This window comes from Anolis sagrei, chromosome Y (assembly GCF_037176765.1).
Source record: "Anolis sagrei isolate rAnoSag1 chromosome Y, rAnoSag1.mat, whole genome shotgun sequence".
Taxonomy (NCBI): domain Eukaryota; kingdom Metazoa; phylum Chordata; class Lepidosauria; order Squamata; family Dactyloidae; genus Anolis; species Anolis sagrei.
Genome location: NC_090035.1, coordinates 64,624,139 through 64,644,289, shown reverse-complemented (window position 1 = coordinate 64,644,289; position 20,151 = coordinate 64,624,139). Strand labels below are relative to the sequence as shown.

The 20,151-nt window shown below is 42.3% G+C and overlaps 1 protein-coding gene across 7 annotated transcripts in view; it reads left to right on the top strand.

Moving 5' to 3' along the window:
• Positions 1 to 1,308: 1,308 nt before the first annotated feature.
• The window catches only part of LOC137095114 (myelin-associated glycoprotein-like), a 109,640-nt gene continuing 90,797 nt past the window's right edge, over positions 1,309 to 20,151 (top strand). For all 7 annotated transcript variants that reach the window (XR_010908793.1, XM_067461387.1, XM_067461385.1 and 4 more), the window contains exon 1: positions 1,309 to 1,545. The gene's annotated coding sequence lies outside the window, so the exon portion shown is untranslated. The remainder of the gene's footprint in view (positions 1,546 to 20,151) is intronic.

Sequence of the window (20,151 nt, the reverse complement as noted above, 5' to 3'; positions counted from 1 at the left end):
TGCCTGGCCCACTTTGGGTCCGGAGGCGTGCCTGAAGACCAAAAATCACCTCTTCTCCTGACTTTCTCCTCAGCCATTGGGACCAAGAGAGAGAGAGAGAGAGGTGGAAATGCCCACCCTTCCTGAAGGTAGGCGCAAAAACAAAGGAGGGAGCAGAGATACCTCCAGCCAGAGGGGCTCTCTTTCTCTCTTGGTCCCAATGGCGGAAGAGAAAGTCAGGAGAAGAGGCAACTTTTGGTGCGCACGCTGTGGTCTTCAGACATGCCTCCGGACCCAAAGCAGGCCAGGCGCGGTGGCTCCGTCCCTTGGCCCACCCGTGGATTGGGGAGAGGTGGGTGGAGCGCCGGGGGATCGGGAAAGGGAGTCATGGGGAAGGAATCGAACGCGGAGAACGATTGAGTGCTGGCTCTGCTCACGCACCCAGTGGCCGGGTGGAGCAGGAACGAGAGGGGCTAGGCGAGGCTCAAGGGCCCAGCCCCTTTGGGAAGAGGATCGCCCAGCAGCAAGGCAAGAAAGCCGAGGGTCCCCCAGACTGCTAGGGCTGTTGTGAGCTGAGGGGGCGCTCCTCAAGTGGCGGCAGAGGGGCATTTACAGAGGCGTCTCTGTGCCCCTGGCAAAAAGAAGTGTTCTGCGACCGCTTACTTCGCGTAATGGACGAGCCGCCTCAGGGTACTGGCTTGTTCAGTAGACTCTCCTCTACAGTTCCATTTTGGCGGGAAGCCTTAGCATTGAACAGCTGTGTTGTGGTGCTTCTGTGAGGGTACCCAGGATGCTGACGCCTGAAATGAAAGCGCACAGACTTGAAACTTCAGAGACTGGATCTCATCACCATACAACATCGTCCATACAGTCCAGATTTAGCACTGTCTGATTTCCATCTATTCCCGATAACGAAAGAAGATCTGCTGGGACATCATTATGCTTCTGATGAAGACATTGAGAGAACTGTGAGACGTTGGTTGCGGAAACAGAGTGTCAGCTTCTTCCATAATGGCTTTAGAAAACTTGTTAATCCTTGCCAGAAATGTATCCAACTGTCTGGTGATTATCTGGAAAAGTGAATAGAGGTAGTTAAAGAGCATGTTCTAAAAATTATTTCTGCATTTGATTGATTAAAAGATTCCCATCCAAACCCAAGTAACGAAGGTGGAGGCATTATTTTTCATTCAACCCTTGTAGATTCCTATTTGCATTCATAATTCACCCCCCTTTTTTTTTCTTTCTCGTTTCTCTCCTCCTGATCCATGTTCCCCTCCACTCCCCCCGCCCCCTTCATACTTAAGTCTGGCCACCACGTCAGGCACATCTGTGCATCACTTCATCCTGACATCTCTTGCCACTGCTCCTCCTTACAATGAAGGCTACACAGGAGCCCCATTGTTCTGGGATAGTCTTTGGCTTGCTGCAGACTGATCAGCCCTGGCTTTAGCCAGCCACTGGGGCTGGCATATCCTGGTACCCTCGGCTGAGTCTGAGCCTCGTCTGGCTTTCTGGGACAATACTTGCCGGAGGAAGGAGCAGCAAGGATTCTGCATGGGATTCTAGGTAAGTCTCATTTTGCTGGTTAGTTGGAAGGAACTTTAGAGTTTGGAGGAGTTACTTTGGGCACTGCCAGTGACCTTGATTCCTGGGGATGTAGGATGTTGTTTCCAGAAGAAAAAATAACCTTTCTGGGCTTATGGGAGAGAATGTGCTTCTCAAGTGTGCATATCAGTTTGGAGTTAGTTCAGCAAGGAAATTGCAAAAAAATGTTGGCAAATTTACTGAGAAATTCAGTTCCTAGGTTCTTTCTCTGTTTTTGGAAAGAGAGGTGATTGATACAATTTCGAGCACAGCTGGCCAACTGATAGTCAATTGCAATATGGAAAAGTTACTTTGGGGTACTACTTTTACAAATATGTTGAATTACTTTTCCCTATTGCCAATGGGTTCTATATGGTCAATGATGATATAGTATAGCAGTGATATAACAGAATTAATGTTGGTTGTTGCAACATGGGAAAAGTTACTTTGGGGAACTACTTTTACAAATATGTTGAATAACTTTTCCCTATTGCCAATGGGTTCCATATGGCCAATGATAATATAGTATAGCAGTGATATAACAATGATCACAACAGTTAAACAAAGTGAAGCAGGAACCTAAAGTTCTTTGAAAGATGTAATTTCATAGTATTTGTGTACTTATCCTTCCTGACTTACATTGGGTCATCATTTGGGAGCCTCTCCCCTCAGCAACAATATAGTAATATATAATACTAATATTGTGTTGTGCTAATAATATAATATATTGTATATACATATAATATTGATAATAATAATATAATATAATAATATGAAATAATAATTGTATATTATATATTACATGTAATATTACTAATAATATTGCAATATACTGGTATAGTACAATGTAGTAATATATAATACTATTATTGTGCTATGCTAATAATTATAATATATTGTATGTACATATAATATTGATCATAATATTGTAATACAATATAATACTAATAATACAATATAATAATATATAATACTAATAATACAATATAATAATATAATAAATATATATTTTATATTACATGTAATATTACTAACAATATTGCAGTATAGTGATATAGTACAATATGGTAATATATAATGCTAATACTGTGCTGTATTAATAATATAATATTAGCATAGTTCTTTGGGGGGAGAAGGATGGGTGAGAAGGGCGGGATATAAATGTCGTAAATAAAAATAATAATAAATATAATAGCTGATTCAGAAGGTCATGAAAGATCATTTCTAGCTGTTTAATTTGACTTTATTGTATTTTTACCATGAGAGAGGATGGAGGATTGTCTGCAGAATTCTATACTTTGTGTACCCAAAGAACTGAAGTTAACTTTGTTCTGTATGATTATGAGAGAGATAATTGTTGACAAAATGTTTTGGACAGCCCAACAAGTGATTATACCAGGTTATAATCTGTGAGGATAAAATACTCTCCATTGTTTCATTCCTAATGAACAAAGATTAAATGTTTTCATGGGGTGAGAGTTTGTGTTTATGAGAAGCGAGAGGGAGGTCACCCATGGTAAGAGGATCATATAGAACCTCAGACTGCAGGTGTATACTAAGTTGATAGTAGGAGATTATAGATTACAGGTTCAAATGTTTGCAATGAAGAGAGTAAACAAATCAATGCTTTGGAATGACTACAATTTTATGTTCTTGAATCTTGGTGAACTTTTTTTCTAAATTATTAAAACAATATTAGCTAGAGAATATTGTCAGAAATTAAAGCCCTTACTTGTAATTTGTTCAAATGCCCACCCTGCCTAATTCTAAGCACCAAATGTAAAAAGATGAGGGAAAGACAGAGCTTCTAAACATTAATTCTTTTGGACTGTAACACCCAGTAGCTCTCAGGCATGTATCAGAAGGTTTGAATATTGTGTTCCACCACTGCATCTGAACATTCAATTAAAAAAATCATACTAAAATAAATATTATTTTAAAAGTGTTAGAGGACTTCGATTGTCACCCTTCTTTTTAAACATTTTTGGTAAACCCCTTGGATTGCATATGGATCCTGTAGATGCAGGTGGCTATCTTTGGTTGAGAGACCAGGGACCACTTTGACCAAGGACCACGCTCCAACATTAGTACCAGAAGGGTTACGAATTAGTTTTTGGTGAACTTTAGATTCGGTTTGGTTATTTGGGGTGCTGATTCAGAAATTGCATTGGATAGATCATATCAGCTCTAGGTTCTGATACAGAAGATATTCCTTCCAGTAGTGGCATCTGCTCCCTCACAAAAAAACCAGTTTAGAAAACTCTGGAGTATGGTATTAGTTAGTCCTATTTCTAATAGTAACTCTCAAACAACCAGAAACTACATTTATCCAGGACCTCTCAACCCCCACGGATGCTGGCTAACTGAAAGTCTTCTGCAGTGTTTCTCAACCTGGGGGTCAGGACCCCGGGGGGGGGGGTCACCCGGGGGTTTCAGAGGAGTTGCCAACATATTTCTGATAGTCTTAGGACCACAGAAAACATATTTCTGATTGTCTTGGGAATACAGAAAATATATTTCTGATGGTCTTAGGAACCCCTTTGACAGAGAAGGCGGAAGATCTCTCCACCTATCCTTCTTTTCCTTTTTGGAAACAGTAAATCCTCCCACCAAAAGCCCTCCTCCTGCTGTGATTGGCCAGCCTCTTAGCTGGCCTCTCAGCCAAGGGGAGGGCTGTTTCTGAGACCTCAAGTGGGGAGGGGAGAGCAGGTGTGCTTTCCCCTAAATCACTATCAATCCATCCCAAATCCCTCCAATGTTTTCTGTTGGTCATGGTGGTTCTGTGTGGGAAGTTTGGCCCAATTCTATTGTTGGTGGGATTCAAGGGGCTTTTTGATTATAGGTGAACTATAAATTCCAGCAACTACTACTTCCAAATGTCAATGTCTATTTTCCCCAAACTCCACCAGTGTTCACATTTGGACATACTGAGTATCCATGCCAAGTTTGGTCCAGATCCATCATTGTTTGAGTCCACATTGCTCTCCGGATGTAGGTGAACTACAACTCTCAAACTCAAGGTCAATGTCCACCAAACGCTGCTAGTATTTTGTGTTGGTCATGGGAGTCCTGTGTGCCAAGTTTGGTTCAATTCTATCGTTGGTGGAGTTCAGAATGCTCTTTGATTGTAGGTGAACTATAAATCCCATCAAGTACAACTCCCAAATGACATACTCATTCTCCCCTCCCAACCTCACCAGTATCCAAATTTGGACGTATCGGGTATTTGTGCCAAATTTGGTCCAGTGAATGAAAATCATCCTGCATATCAGATATTTACATTATGATTCATAACAGTAGCAAAATTGCAGTTATTAAGTAGCAACAAAATAATGTTATGTTTGGGGGTCACCACAACATCAGGAATTGTATTAAGGGGTCACGGCATTAGGAAGGTTGAGAAACACTGGTCTACTGCAATACTACAAACCCCAGAATTCTACAGGAGGCAGAAACCGGATTTTAAATGGATTTTTTCTCTAGTGTGATGAAGTTTCTATCTAAAAATGATGTTTAAAAAAGCAGCATAAAACACAGACCAACCCAAAATCAACATGGTCAAGAAAACAATTGAAACTAAAATGCATCCAATGAGGAGGAGAAGCAGTAAACATCACATAGAATATATATTTATAGCCACAGTGGTAGCCTGGAATGACACAACTCAGTGGTACAACAGAGTTTCTGTATATTGAAGGTCCCAGGTTAAATCCCTGGCAGTTCTACTTGCAACATCTCAAGTCCTCTAGTGATGTCAGTAAGTGGCAACATCCTACGCTCCATATGTTTTGCAAGGCTTGTTCTTTTTTTATATATAAAAGGCACTGTCTCTGTTCTCTCTGGTTAAATAGACCTCAGGCATAAGGTGACTTTTCACCTTTTCACATGGTCCTCTGGGCCATGCCATTGTGCCAGCAATCACCGGCGAAAGGGAAGGTGTTCAGGACGACTCATGGTGCCACACATTCCCTCCCTCCTCCCCTCATTACATGGAGGGGATGGGAGAGGATGCTTTCCCTTCTGCCAATCAAATGGCAGAAAGAGCAATGCACGGCCATTACATGGCAAAAAATGGAGGAAAGTCGGAGCTACCCAAACTACACTTTCCACTTTGGGAGGAATGTAGGCGCGGGACCTGTGATGGCACACCCGAGCCTTTGGGAAAACTATAGTGCCTGGCTTTGCAGACGGCCAATTCGCTCATACCAGAAGCGACCCGTAATTTCTCAAGTCACTCCTGACACAACCAAAAAACCATCTCCCCCCAACGGGGACTCAGGACGGCTTACATGAGGCCAAGCCCAAACAGCAAATTACAATACAGTAAAATACAATAAAATAAAACTGAAACGCAAGCAACAACACAGTAAAATACAAAAAAATATGATGAATACAATAAGCAATGAAAACAAAACATAAGAATGCAATGAACAATTACAATAACAGTGAGCATGTACAATAAAATGATTTTAAAAATTCAGGGTGAGATAAAAGGAGCAGATTATTTTCAAGGGAGAATTCATAGGGAAACGGGGTAGAAAACAAGATTAAGACCCTTAGCAGACCGAGGCACTTTAGGCAAGGTGAAACATAACCAAAATGAGTTTACTGCAAACAAGATGAACAAAGGGAGCCTTTGCTGGTTGCAATTATCTCTCTGGGGTCTTTGAAAGCTTCTTGCCTCTGGTGCAAAGTGATGGTTATAAACTGTCTCAATCTTCATTCTTGTGAAGCATAAGCTGGTCATAAGCTTCTGTTATCCTTTGGACTGCTGGTATAAAAATACTGCTGAATGCAGGTGCTACAGATGCCTGTTTTTGGATTGCTAGGCCCAGGGTTACCAGACAACCCCAAGCCCAAGTCACAGTAGCTCTGCTGTAGAAAGAGGATGAGTCCAGCAAGAGAGCTCTATACAGGAAAAAGGAATAGACCAACTAAGGCTGGCCTCTGGGGGGGGGGGGGGATTTTAAGCTCCACCCAAAACTAATACAAGGTATCTACATGATTGGGAAAACCTAAATAGGGGGAACTGAAGCAGAGGAGAGGAAAAAGCAGAGCTAAGATTTCACAATGGCGCATGACAGGCCCCGACCTTGCCGTGCATAAAAGCAGCAAAACGGGGCAGAAATGCCTCTTGTGATAAGGTCCTATGTCCCTTTTTGTAACGGACAGTCCTAAAGAACAATCCTCAATGTGAAGGTAGCCTCTAGTATTTAAAAGGCCATTCAGAGTCATCTGGTTGAAAGAGAAAATAGAATTAAAAAGAACATGCAAGCCTTAGCACCTGAACATTGTCAGACACAGAGATTGAGCAGCCACAGAGGTGATGCTGGCTGAGGATTTTTTCTTTATTTTATCAGAAGTGACTTGAGAAACTGCAAGTTGCTTCTTGTGTGAGATAATTGGCCGTCTGTGGAGTCGTTGCCCAGGGGATGCCTGGATGTGTTACCATTCTGTGGGAGGATTCCCTTATGTCCCCACATGAGAAGCTGGAGCTGAAAGACGGGAGCTCACCCTGTCTCACAGATTCAAATTGCCGATCTTCAGGCCAGCAGTTCAGTCAGTACAAGGGTTTAATCCATTGTGTCACTGTGGCTGGGGATGATAGGTATTGTAGGCAGCACTTCTAAAACAGTTCCCTGACAAAGCGTCATGGGGGCCATCAAACAATGCAGACAGACTTCTTCCTGTTGTCCATGATGCTTCATCAGGGAACTCCCTCCCTAATGAGATTAGATCTGGCTCCTCCCTCATGACCTTCCAGAAGAAGCTCAAACCCTGGTTATGAGATCAAGCGTTCGCCATTAAGCTGTATTTCTGGCATTGGAGAGGGATTGGCTGGTGACTGCTGGAAGAGAACTTTGGTTTAATTGATATTTAATGGGAGACCAAGCTTCTCGTATGCTTCTGCAAAGGTGTTTCGAGTGGCTTGTCGGTCTTCTTCTGAATGTGCACAGATGACACTGTCATCAGCATATTGGAGTTCTATAACACGTTGTTGTGACCTTGGTTTTTGCTTTCAGACTATTGAGGTTAGCTTTCCACCAACAAGATGAAGTATCATAGCAATGAAGATGGAAAATAAGGTCTTCTTCTGAATGTGCACAGATTACACTTTCATCATCATATTGGAGTTCTATAACATGTTGTTGTGACCTTGGTTTTAGTTTTCAGTCTATTGAGTTTAGCTTTCCACCAACAAGATGAAGTATCATAGCAATGAAGATGGAAAATAAGGTTGGGGCAATAGCTCATCCCTGTTTGACACCTGATTCCACCTTAAATGGCTCGTTTTGGGAGCCATTGCTGTCCAAGACTGCTGCCATCATGACATAACTCTTCTGTGGAAGGAAAGGCATTACCTGCTCAATCTTTTCTTAGCCTGCACCTGTTAAAGGTTTTTCAATAGAGTTACAAGCTGGGTAGATGCGGGGAATGCCATGGATGTGGCGTACCTGGATTTCAGTAAGGCCTTCGACAAGGTCCCCCACGACCTTCTGGCAAACAAACTTGTCCAATGTGGGCTAGGCAAAACTAGGGTGAGGTGGATCTGTAATTGGTTAAATGGACGAACCCAGAGGGTGCTCACCAATGCTTCCTCTTCATCTTGGAAAGAAGTGACGAGCTGAGTGCCGCAGGGTTCCGTCCTGGGCCTGGTCCTGTTCAACATCTTTATTAATGACTTAGATGAAGGGCTAGAAGGCAGGATCATCAAGTCTGCAGACGACACCAAATTGGGAGGGATAGCCAATACTCCAGAGGAGAGGAGCAGGATTCAAAACGATCTTGACAGATTAGAGAGATGGGCCAAAACTAACAAAATGAAGCTCAACAGTGACAAATGCAAGATACTCCACTTAGGCAGAAAAAATGAAATGCAAAGATACAGAATAGGGGACAATGCCTGGCTCGAGAGCAGTACGTGTGAAAAAGATCTTGGAGTCCTCGTGGACAACAAGTTAAACATGAGCCAACAATGTGATGTGGCGGCAAAAAAAGCCAATGGGATTTTGGCCTGCATCAATAGGAGCATAGTGTCTAGATCTAGGGAAGTCATGCTACCCCTCTATTCTGCTTTGGTTAGACCACATCTGGAATATTGTGTCCAATTCTGGGCACCACAATTCAAGAGAGATATTGACAAGCTGGAATGTGTCCAGAGGAGAGCGACTAAAACGATAAAGGGTCTGGAGAACAAGCCCTATGAGGAGCGGCTTAAGGAGCTGGGCATGTTTAGCCTGAAGAAGAGAAGGCTGAGAGGAGATATGATAGCCATGTATAAATATGTGAGAGGAAGCCACAGGGAGGAGGGAGCAAGCTTGTTTTCTGCTTCCTTGGAGACTAGGACGCGGAACAATGGCTTCAAACCACAAGAAAGGAGATTCCATCTGAACATAAGGAAGAACTTCCTGACTGTGAGAGCCGTTCAGCAGTGGAACTCTCTGCCCCGGAGTGTGGTGGAAGGCTCCTTCTTTGGAAACCTTTAAACAGAGGCTGGATGGCCATCTGTCAGGGGTGATTTGAATGCAATATTCCTGCTTCTTGGCAGAATGGGGTTGGACTGGATGGCCCATGAGATCTCTTCCAACTCTTTGATTCTATGATTCTATGATTCTAAGAAGACTCTAGGGAAGATGTTTTGATCAGATTTAAGTTTGATTTTTCTCCACTAGATGGCAGCAGGAAGACAGGGCCAAAAATGCACATTTGCCAAAAGACCTTCGAACAAGTCGCAGTTTCTAGATAGTGTTTGCTCTGAAAGTTTTAGCAGCAGATGGAATACGGAATTGCTCTTTCACACCAAGTCATAGCCACCAACTTGGTGATATGTATTTATATTCTTGCTCTGCTTTCTTTCTTTCTTTTTTTCTTGCTAACTTCGGCTAGGTTAATCAGAGTAAAAAAAAAAGTGCTTTCAGTATTGACCATAGTGTGTAGTAGCAGTCGATTTCTTGCATTAAGGGTTGGATGAGATAAAGCAAACTACTGCAGCCTTTCATAGTTTGTGTGTGCTACCTGCTTTAAATAACTTTTGCCATCTTGGTCACATCCTGATTTTGCTTGGCCACATATGTCCCAGTTGTCATCTGTGAATGTTGGGGTCTGCATCGGTGGTTTCTTCATTTTTGTATTCCCAGGCCTCATTCTGAATATTGTTTTCAAAAACTTGATTATTGACTATAAGGTGTGCTGATATTTTCATACCATTTCTTTGCCCCACATATGGTTTTCAGAATAGGGGACAAGGGAGGCTCAAAGCATAGTCTAACAAAGGCCAACAGGCCAACGTGAAATGTTCTAGCAAAAATGGACTAACAAGACTCCTATCTAGTTGAACCTCCTCCAGTATTATCAATCACAAGTATAGGAAACGATAAAATACTAGAGAAATATAAAGATATTGAACCCTCCCCAAAGTAATCAAGACTATTTGCAATCTACCCTATTTCATCACATAATAGTCGCACTATCCCCTCCTCTTTTTGGGGGGGAGACAAAGGGGAGTGTTGCCCCCTTGTATAATAGTCACAATTATGAACTAAAGGTGCGACAATTATGCAAGGAATGTTGAAAAACCAAATAGATACCCCCAAAAGGTGGCACGACTCTTATGCGAGAAATGTTAAAAACAACCCAAAACCAGGATCCCAAAAAAGCGATGCGACTATTATGCAATGAAATATGGTATTTTACACATTTATTTGGAAGTAAGCTCATATTCTCCAACATTTCACAGGGCACCATGTGGTCAAGCAACATTGAAGTGTGGTTACAATGGCCAAGGCTATTCTTTTGATTAAAGCTCGGAGAGGATGCAGCAATCTGCTTTTGCCTTAGCCTAATTTTTTCATTGTGTCAGAAGCAACTTGAGAAACTGTGAGAGAATTGGCTGTCAGTAAGAATGTTGCCCAGGGGACGCCTGGATGTTTTACCATCCTGTGGGAGACTTCTCTCAAAGGACCCTGTTGCTGACAGATGGGAGCTCACCCCGTCTTGCGGATTTGAACCGCAGACCTTCAGGTCAGCAGTTCAGCCGGTACAAGGATTTAACTCATTGCACCACCATGGCTCCTTGCCTTAGCCTACTGAGAAGGATAATATTTCAATTTCCCTGCTGTTTAATTAATTGCTTGCAAACTCCCTTTTCAGTTTGAATTCCAGTTTGAGGGCAAAGTGGGAGTTAGAGAAAGAAACTGGGACATTTAGAAAGTTTCTTTTAAAAAATCAGCCAATAGAAGTTTAATCGGGAGACTTGGAGCATACAAAAACTATGTTGACTACATGAAGGGCACTTGTAAGAATCTTGATATTTAAGGATTTTTCAAAATTATTTCCCTTCTTCCTGCAAGTTGGCAACATTAATAATAATTTGCTTACCAGTGTTGAGCCTCCCTGCACCTCAAGCCCAAAGAACAACACTGAAATTCAATTCTCACCTCAGATGGAAAGAATTCTCCCTCTCTTTGTATTGTTGAAGGCTTTCATGGCCAGAATCACTGGATTGTTGTAAGTTTTTTGGGCTGTATGGCCATGTTCCAGAAGCATTCTCTCCCGACATTTTGCCTGCATCTATAGCAGGCATTCCCAGAGATTGTGAAGTCTTGTGAGAACCTCACAATTTCTGAGGATGCCTGCCATAGATGCAGAAGAAACATCAGGAGAGAATGCTTCTCGAACATGGCCATACAGGCCGAAAAATCTCCCTCTCTTGTTCTACATTCAGGTGGCCATATTGCTAGTGTTATTTACTATTGGACTGAACACCTTTGGAACAATACAGTGAACTAGGGAATTCTAGAAATCATGATATATTGAGATAATTGTTTTATTTGCTCAATTTAAATCCCACATTTTGGGCAACAACATGCAGAAGTGATTTATGATAAATAGGCAGATCTTACTTCTTTTGGAAAAGGCTTCAGGACAGTAATTACCTACTGTAGCTAAGAGATAGACTACAGATTTCTATATCTATATAAATAAAAATGTAATGTTCATTTGTGGGATTAACAGAACTCAAAAACCACTGGACGAATTGACACCAAATTTGGACACAAGACACCTAACAACCCAATGTATGTCCTTCACTCCAAAAAACACTGAAAAACACAACAAAAGGGACTTTAAAAGCCAAAACATATAAAATACACTAACGCATGTGCAAAACCACACACACACACACATATGCAAGCACACATATATACACATATACACAAATATATACACACACATATACACACAAAAAACACATATACAGATTGGACCACAGCAATGCGTGGCAGGAGACGGCTAGTATAAAAATAAAATTGATCTTAGGTATAAGTGAGCATACCCACTTCATTCAATCCCACTTGGGGTTTCTTGATTCTGCACCCACAGATTCTAATATCCATGGTTTCAAAATACTTTTTAAAATTCCAAAAACTGAAGCTTGATTTGTCATTTTAATATAAGACACACCATGTTACTATGCCATTCTATACAAGCAGTGGTTCTCAACCTGTGGGTCTCCAGATCTTTTGGCCTTCAACTCCCAGAAACCCTAACAGCTTGTAAACTGGCTGGGATTTCTGGGAGTTGTAGTTCTGGGGACCCACAGGTTGAGAACCACTGATATACAGTGACTAGCATCCATGGATTTTGGTATCCACAGAGGTCCTGGAACCAAATCCCAGAGTATACCAAGAGTCCACTGACTACACCTACTTCTTCCATTCTTTCATTTTTCCTCACAATGATCCTAAAATAATATGATATAATAACCTGAGTTTGGAAAGTTTTGCCTTTGAACTTTAACTCCCAAATTCCCCGGCCAAGTTCCAGGGAGGTCAGGCAGCTGCTGTACAAAACTAACTTTCCCAAGCTTTCATAGAATCCTTGAATTGGAATAGACCTTATGGGCCATCCAGTCCAACCCCTTACAAAGAAGAAGGAAAATCACATTCAAAGCACCCCTGACAGATGGCCATCCAACCTCTATTTAAAAACCTCCAAAGGAGGAGCCTCCACCACACTCTGGGGCAGAGAGTTCCACTGCTGAGCAGTTCTCACAGTTAGGAAGTTCTTCCAAATGTTCAGGTGGAATCTCCTTTCCTGCAGACTGAAGCCATTGTTCCACGTCCTAGTCTCCAGGGCAGCAGAAAACAAGTCTGCTCCCTCATCCCTCTGACTTCCCCTCACATATTTATCCATGGCCCTCATCATGTCTCCTCTCAGCCTTCTCTTCGGCTGTCTAAACATGCCCAGCTCTTTAAGCCACTTCTCATAGGGTTTGTTCTCCAGATCCTTGATCATTTTAGTCACCCTCCTCAGGACACATTCCAGCTTCTCAACCTCTCTTCAATTGTGGTGCCCGGAATTGGACACAGTGTGATTCCAGGTGTGGTATGAACAAGGCAGAATAGAAGGGAAGCATGAATTCCTTGGATCTAGATACTAGACCCCTATTTATATAGACGAAAATCTCATTGATTTTTTTTGCTTCTCAAAGCTTTCCCAATTATTCCAGTGCCACCCTGTATGTTTTTTGACTACATCACCTAATCCTGTCTTCTTACTACTTCACCATACTGTATCTGTATGTTTTGCCATTAAGTACATTGTTGCTATATACAAAGTTTGTAAAGTTTGAAAATTAATGCCAACTACAGCATTCCTTATAAATGGCCATCCAGCTGTAGTTTAAATATCCCCATCAAAAGAGAATGCAACACTTTTTTGGAGATTCTCTTCAATTACCAGTAATAATAATAATATCAACAACAACAACAACAACAACAGGATTGCAGAGAAACAACTGGAAAAGATGACACGATATGAGGATTTAAAGATCGAATTGCAAAGACTCTGGCACAAGCCAGTCAAGGTGGTCCCAGTGGTGATCAGCACACTGGGTCCACTGCCTAAAGACCTTGGCCTGCGCTTAAACACAATCAGCGGTGACAAAATTACCATCTGCCAGCTGCAAAAGGCCACCTTACTGGGATCTGCACGCATTATTCGCCGATACATCACACAATCCTAGACACTTGGGAAGTGTCTGACGTGTGATCCAATTCAATAGCCAGCATAGTGTCTCCTGTGGACTCATCTTGTTGTGTTTCAAATAATAATAATAATATTAATAATATTTTTTTTCATGTCAGGAGTGACTTGAGAAAGTGCAAGTCGCTTCTGGTATGAGGGAGTTGGCCGGCTTCTCAATTTTTAAATCTTCATATGGTGTCAGCTTTTCCAATTATTTCTCTGCAATATTTATTATTATTATTATTATTATTATTATTACTATTATTACATTGCCCTATAATCCAGATCAATGCAGTTGATCCATGTTCCAAGACTGGATTATATGGCAGTGCAAATCCAGCCTCATAGGACTTGCTTTCCAGATCCCTCCTTACCGTTGCTTGCTGTAAGATCTGTACTACTTATTGAAAGTATACATTTCATGGTATCTCATTCCACTTCTCCCACGCCATGAAATGTATTGCTCACTGAATGCATATATTAAAAGCTCCCTTGAATCCCTTTGCTTTGCAGGTTGCCCAAACTGGGGTAGTACTAACAGCAATCTGTTCCTCTTCAGTTGTGTTGCTTGGCAAAATCATGACAATTTGTGCATTCAAGGCCTCGGAGACCTACTTAAAAACCCTCAAAATGTCCCTTTAAGTCCTCCATGGAGAAATACCACAGCATAACAATGTAAAAAAAAAAAACCCACAGCAAACCATCTTGTGATATGCCAGTTCTTTAATACCTAACAAGATGAGAGCTATTTGGGTGCAGATGCATCAGGCTTCTGTTTACTTCAACCTGTCTGTAAAAGACAGAGATATTTTTAACGTTCGTATTGTTTTTCAATCTTTTGTTTACAGAAGCTCCAGAGAGAGAGCTTTTTTACTTCTAATTCTACTAGTACTTAGTGTACCTTTTTTTTTTTTGCAAGAAATAATCTTGTCTAAATCAGAAAGTTTCTCAGAAAGTTAAGATCTCAATTTCTGTTAAGTGTTCTTTACTTAATATCTTCGGCTTGTTTCTAAAACTTCATTCTGTATTTTTTTATGAAATTATTATTTTTTAAACAAAATTTTAAAATAATACTAAGAAGAAACAAAAACAACTATTTAGGAATAAAGATCCATGTATCATGGATGAGCTCCCTCTGTCAGCTCCAGCTCCCCATGAGGGGACATAAGAAAAACCTCCCATAAGGGTGGTAAAACATCAAAACATCCGGGTATCCCCTGGGCAACGTCCTTGCAGACGGCCAACTCTGGTGTGAGCCAATTCTCTCACACCAGAAACGAATTGCAGTTTCTCAGTTCGCTTCTAACAGGAGGGAAAAAGGGCACTGATTGAGTTGCTGGTTTTAGGCTGCCACTTTTGGACTCTTGCTTGCTGAGATGTTCCTGTGAGTATCTCTGTACATCTTAGAAAGCTGTTTCTTGATTTAACGCATTGGCATGCTGGCTGATATTTGAACAGAGGATGGGCTGAAGATCTCAATGCCTTGGTCCTTTCATTTCTGGCTGCTACTTCCCGGCAGATGCCAGGTGGTGCGATACTGGCTAAACAGTATAATTTCTCCAGTGGTGTGGGGCATAGACATTTTGTGGTTATGCGGCATGTCTCATTAAGAGCCATATCCACTGTTTTAATGTAGTAAGATGTTTTCCACACTGGGCATGCGTACATAGCAGCGGAATAGCAAAGCGCAAGGGCAGATGTCTTCACTGTGTTCAGCCAGAAAGGCTAAAATACTGGAACATGACAGATTTAACAAGTCATTAAATGGTCAGCTTAAAAAAGTCTTGAAGAATGGCAGGCATGATTTTTGAAGAGGAAACATCACTTTCAATACAGAAGGGCATATCATAGAATCACAGAGTTGGTTGAAACCTTGTGAGCCATTCAGTCCAACCCCCTGCCAAGAAGCAGGAAAATCACATTCAAAGCACCACCGACAGATGGCCATCCAGCCTCCAAAGAAGGAGCCTCGACCACACTCAGAAGCAGAGAGTTCCACTGCTAAACAGCTCTCACAGTTAGGAAGTTCTTCCTAATGTTCCGGTGGAATCTCCTTTCCTGTAGTTTGAAGCCATTGTTCTGCATCCTAGTCTCCAGGGCAGCAGAAAACAAGCTTGCTCCCTCCTCACTATGACTTCCTCTCACATATTTATACATGGCTATCATCATATCTCCCCTCAGCCTTCTCTTCTGAAGGCTAAACATGCCCAGCTCTTTAAGCCGCTCCTCATAGGGCTTGTTCTCCAGACCCTTGATCATTTTAGTCACCCTCCTCTGGACACATTCCAGCTTGTCAACATCTCCCTTCAATTACGGTGCCCAGAATTGGATACAGCATTCCAGATGTGGTCTGACCATGGCAGACTAGAGGGGTAGCATGACCTCCCTGGATTTCTTTCTTTCACTCTTGTTTTGGATTTACTCAGAAATAGGTCTCGTTACTTTGAAGGAGGCTTATATCTAGGTAAGTGGGTAAAGGAGTGCAGCCTTGATCAGTTAATGTATTGATATTCATTTGGTTAATTGAGTAGGACTTCTTTAACCGAGTGCTGAGATTGGGTCTGGATAGAAATTCTAAAAGATGAGTTGAGATTTGGTCTGCTTGGTGTCATTCTGGAATTGTGTCTTGAAAAGCAAGCAAACCCAGGTCCCATCTACACTGTAATATAAAGCAGATTCAAAATGCACTTTAACTGCATTGAACCTTGGGAAGTCTGACTTGGCCACAGTAGTCCATGCTCTTGTTGCATCCTGTTTAGACTACTGCAACACACTCTATGTGGGGTTCCCTCTGAAGGCTCCCCGGAAGCTTCAACTGGTCCAACCAACGGCAGACAGATCGCTCATTGGAGCAGGCTACAAGGAGCATACAACCCGCCGGTTAAGCGAGCTCCACTGGCTGCCAATTTGCTTCTGAGCCCAATTTAAAGTGCTGGCTTTAGCCTTTAAAGTCCTAAATGGTTCCAGGCCAGTTTACCTGTCTTAATGTATCTCCCTCTATGAACCATCTAGGACCTTAAGATCATTCCAGGGAGGCCCTGCTCTCGATCCCACTTCCCTCGCAAGCGCGACTGTTGGGGACAAGAGATGAGGCCTTCTCAGTGGTGGCCCCTCAGTTCTGGAACTCCCTCCCTAATGAGGTTAGATCTGCCCCCCCCCCCCCCCCACTTCCTGGTATTCCAAAGAAAACTTAAGACCTGGCTTTGGGGTCAAGCCTTCGAACAATAAATATAGAATTGGAATGTGATTGACTTATGCAACCAGCAATGGACTGATCCTGGATCATGATTTTAAACTGGCGATTTTAATATTTTTCTAATTTTTGGTGTATTTATAAATTGTTTTAATTGTCGGTTACTGTTAATTGTTAGTACTATGTTCGGCATCTAATGGTTGCCTTCTGTAAGCCGCCCTGAGTCTCGTCGTCCCCCCACCCTGCCCCGGGGATGATAAGGATGGGGTATAAATGCTTGAAATAAATAAATAATGAGATCAGTGGTTCCCAACCTGTGGTCTGTGGACCACCAGTACACCACAAGAACTGAAATATGGTTTTGTGGCCTCACTGTTACTACTCAGTTGCAATGAGAGCAACTGGTTTTGCGAAACCCTCTTATAGTACCGAGGCTTATTAAATATGGCTTTCTGTGGGTGAGCAGATGGCAACTACTGGATGGCATATGTTCTGTATCAGAAATGAGCTGATTTATTATTATTATTATTTATTTATTTCAGTTACTTCTACCCCGCCCTTCTCACCCCCGAGGGGGGACTCAGGGCGGCTTACAAATGAAGGCTATACAATGCCTATATCAGTTATACAAACATACATAAAAGCAATTTAAACAATTAACAGATTAAAAACATCAATACATAGTAAACAATCTCATGCTCAGTGTTCAGAGTTCCGTACATCCATTCCATTCCGTGAGTTCCTGTTTATCGTCGGGTCTTTCCTTTAGCTGCTAGAATGTCCAAAAGCTTGGTCCCATATCCAGGTCTTTAGTTTTTTTCTGAACAACAAAAGGGAAGTCGCTGATCTAATCTCCCCGGGGAGTGCGTTCCACAGGTGAGGGGCCACCACCGAGAAGGCCCTGCTCCTCATCCCCGCCAGCCTCACTTGTGATATCGGCAGGGTCGAGAGCAGGGCCTCCCCAGAAGATCTTAAACTCCGAGGTGGGACATAGAGGGAGATCCGTTCGGACAAATACACTGGGCCAGAAGCATATAGGGTTTTGTAGGTCAAAACCAGCACTTTGAATTGTGCTCGGAATTGGATCGGCAGCCAGTGGAGCTGACACAGCAGGGGGGTAGTATGCTCCCTGTATGCCGCTCCGGTGAGCAATCTGGCTGCCTCCCACTGATGTGGTCTATCCAATGCAGTTTTCTGAATCAGCACCCCAAATAACCAAACTGAATCGAAAGTTGGCCAAAATCTGATTCGTCAATCTTTTGGTACTAATATTGGAGAGCGGTCCCTGGTCTAAAAAGGTTGGTAACCACTGAACTAGATTATAGAAGTCTAAACTGCCATATAATCCAGCTCAATGCAGTTAAACTCCATTTTGAAATTGCATTATATGACAGTGTAGATGGGGCCCTAGAGCCTCTCTGCTTGCATTTCAACCAGAGCCTGGAAAAGTTCATTTTTAATACTCCATTCAGAATGTCCATATATGTGGTTTTGGGGGAAGTAGTAATAGCAACAAAAAAGAGGGAACTTTCTGAACTGAAATGCAACATGCTCACTGGCTGATGTAAGCAGAGGGAGGCTCAGCTTTGCAAGGGACAGCCTGAGTCTTCCTTGGACAAACATCTTTGTTCTGTGACCTTTGCTGGGGTGGCAGTGCCAGGCGGTGCCATTCCAGAGCTGCCGTTTCCCTGGTGCTGCCCTGAGCACAGTCCCTTTTAACTACACAAGCCATTGTCATCCAAGCCGAGAGGAGGATGAAGACGAGGGAGGGGTCTTCCCATGAAATGAGCTGCTCCATATCTTATGCAGGCAGTTCCCGAGTTACAAAGCCAACTTACAAATTGTTTGTCGTGTCAGAGCAACCAGTCAATTATATTACATTTCTAACAGAACAAAGCAAACAAACAGACAAAATACAACATTTGTGAGTTTAGTAGTTGATTAAATGTCCTTTGACCAGTATCTGGCCACTTGGAGTGCTTCTGGTGTTGCCGCAAGGAGGTCCTCCATTGTGCATGTGGCAGGGCTCAGGTTGCATTGCAGCAGGTGGTCAGTGGTTCGCTCCTCTCCACATTCGCATGTCGAGGATTCCACTTTGTAGCCCCATTTCTGAAGGTTGGCTCTGCATCTTGTGGTGCCAGAGTGCAGTCTGTTCAGCACCTTCCAAGTCGCCCAGTCCTCTGTGTGCCCAGGAGGGAGTCTCTCATTTGGCATCAGCCATTGGTTGAGGTTCTGGGTTTGAGCCTGCCACTTTTGGACTTTCGCTTTCTGAGGTGTTCCAGCAAGTGTCTCTGTAGATCTTAGAAAACTATTTCTAGATTTAAGTCGTTGACATGCTGGCTGATACCCAAACAGGGGATGAGCTGGAGATGTCACTGCCTTGGTCCTTTCACTATTGGCTGCTACTTCCCAGCGGATGTCAGGTGGTGCAATACCGGCTAAGCAGTAACTTAATGACTCATAGTTAAGAACGAGATTGAGACAACAGGAAGTGAGCGAAATCTACCCCTAGGATGGAAGGGAAATTCACTCCTAAAAGAGTTATTATCATGGAGGAAAGGTGTTTCCACTGAAGCTTTCTCACTAATCCTTTTTTCCACAACAAGACTTTTTTTTCAATATCCAGTTCTCACAGGGACAGAAATAATAATAATAATAATAATAATAATAATAATAATTGTAGTCTGCCCTATCTCCCCGAAAGGACTCAAGGCAATTTGCAACACATATGGCAAACATTCAATGCCAACAAAGAGACATATTAACAAATTACCTCAAAACAAGACATGTCAAACTATACAGAACAGCCTAACTATAAACTTAATACCAAAGAAAAAATAACCAAAAATAAGACTGAACAACCCTAACAGACATACTCACATAATATGAATTTCAACAGAATAAAACAGAAAGTGAGGTGAAATAGAATTTAATTTGCACAATGAAATTAATTTATTTCCCCAGCACACACCACAAAACAACACACCCATTCCTCCACACCTCAACCATCTCACAATCCGCAATGCCACATCAATGCAAAACCAGGGAGTTCAACATAGCCACAGCTCTAGGATAAAAACTATCTCTGTCTGTTTTGTCCTTGCCTTTGTAACCATGTACCATCTGCCAAATGGCAGTATTATTTTTTTTTAAAGAATATGCTGGGTGAAATGGATCCTCAAGAATGTTTTCTTAAGACTGCAGGACCTATTAAATTCTTTCAAAGAGAAGAAAGGGCAACCAATGATTCTATGTGCATAAGTAGTGATCCTTTGAAGCGCCTTCCTGACTGTCACTGTGCAGTTACTAAACCACGTGCGGATGCAGTTGGTTAGGACACTCTCTAGAGAACAACAGTAGAAAGTCAC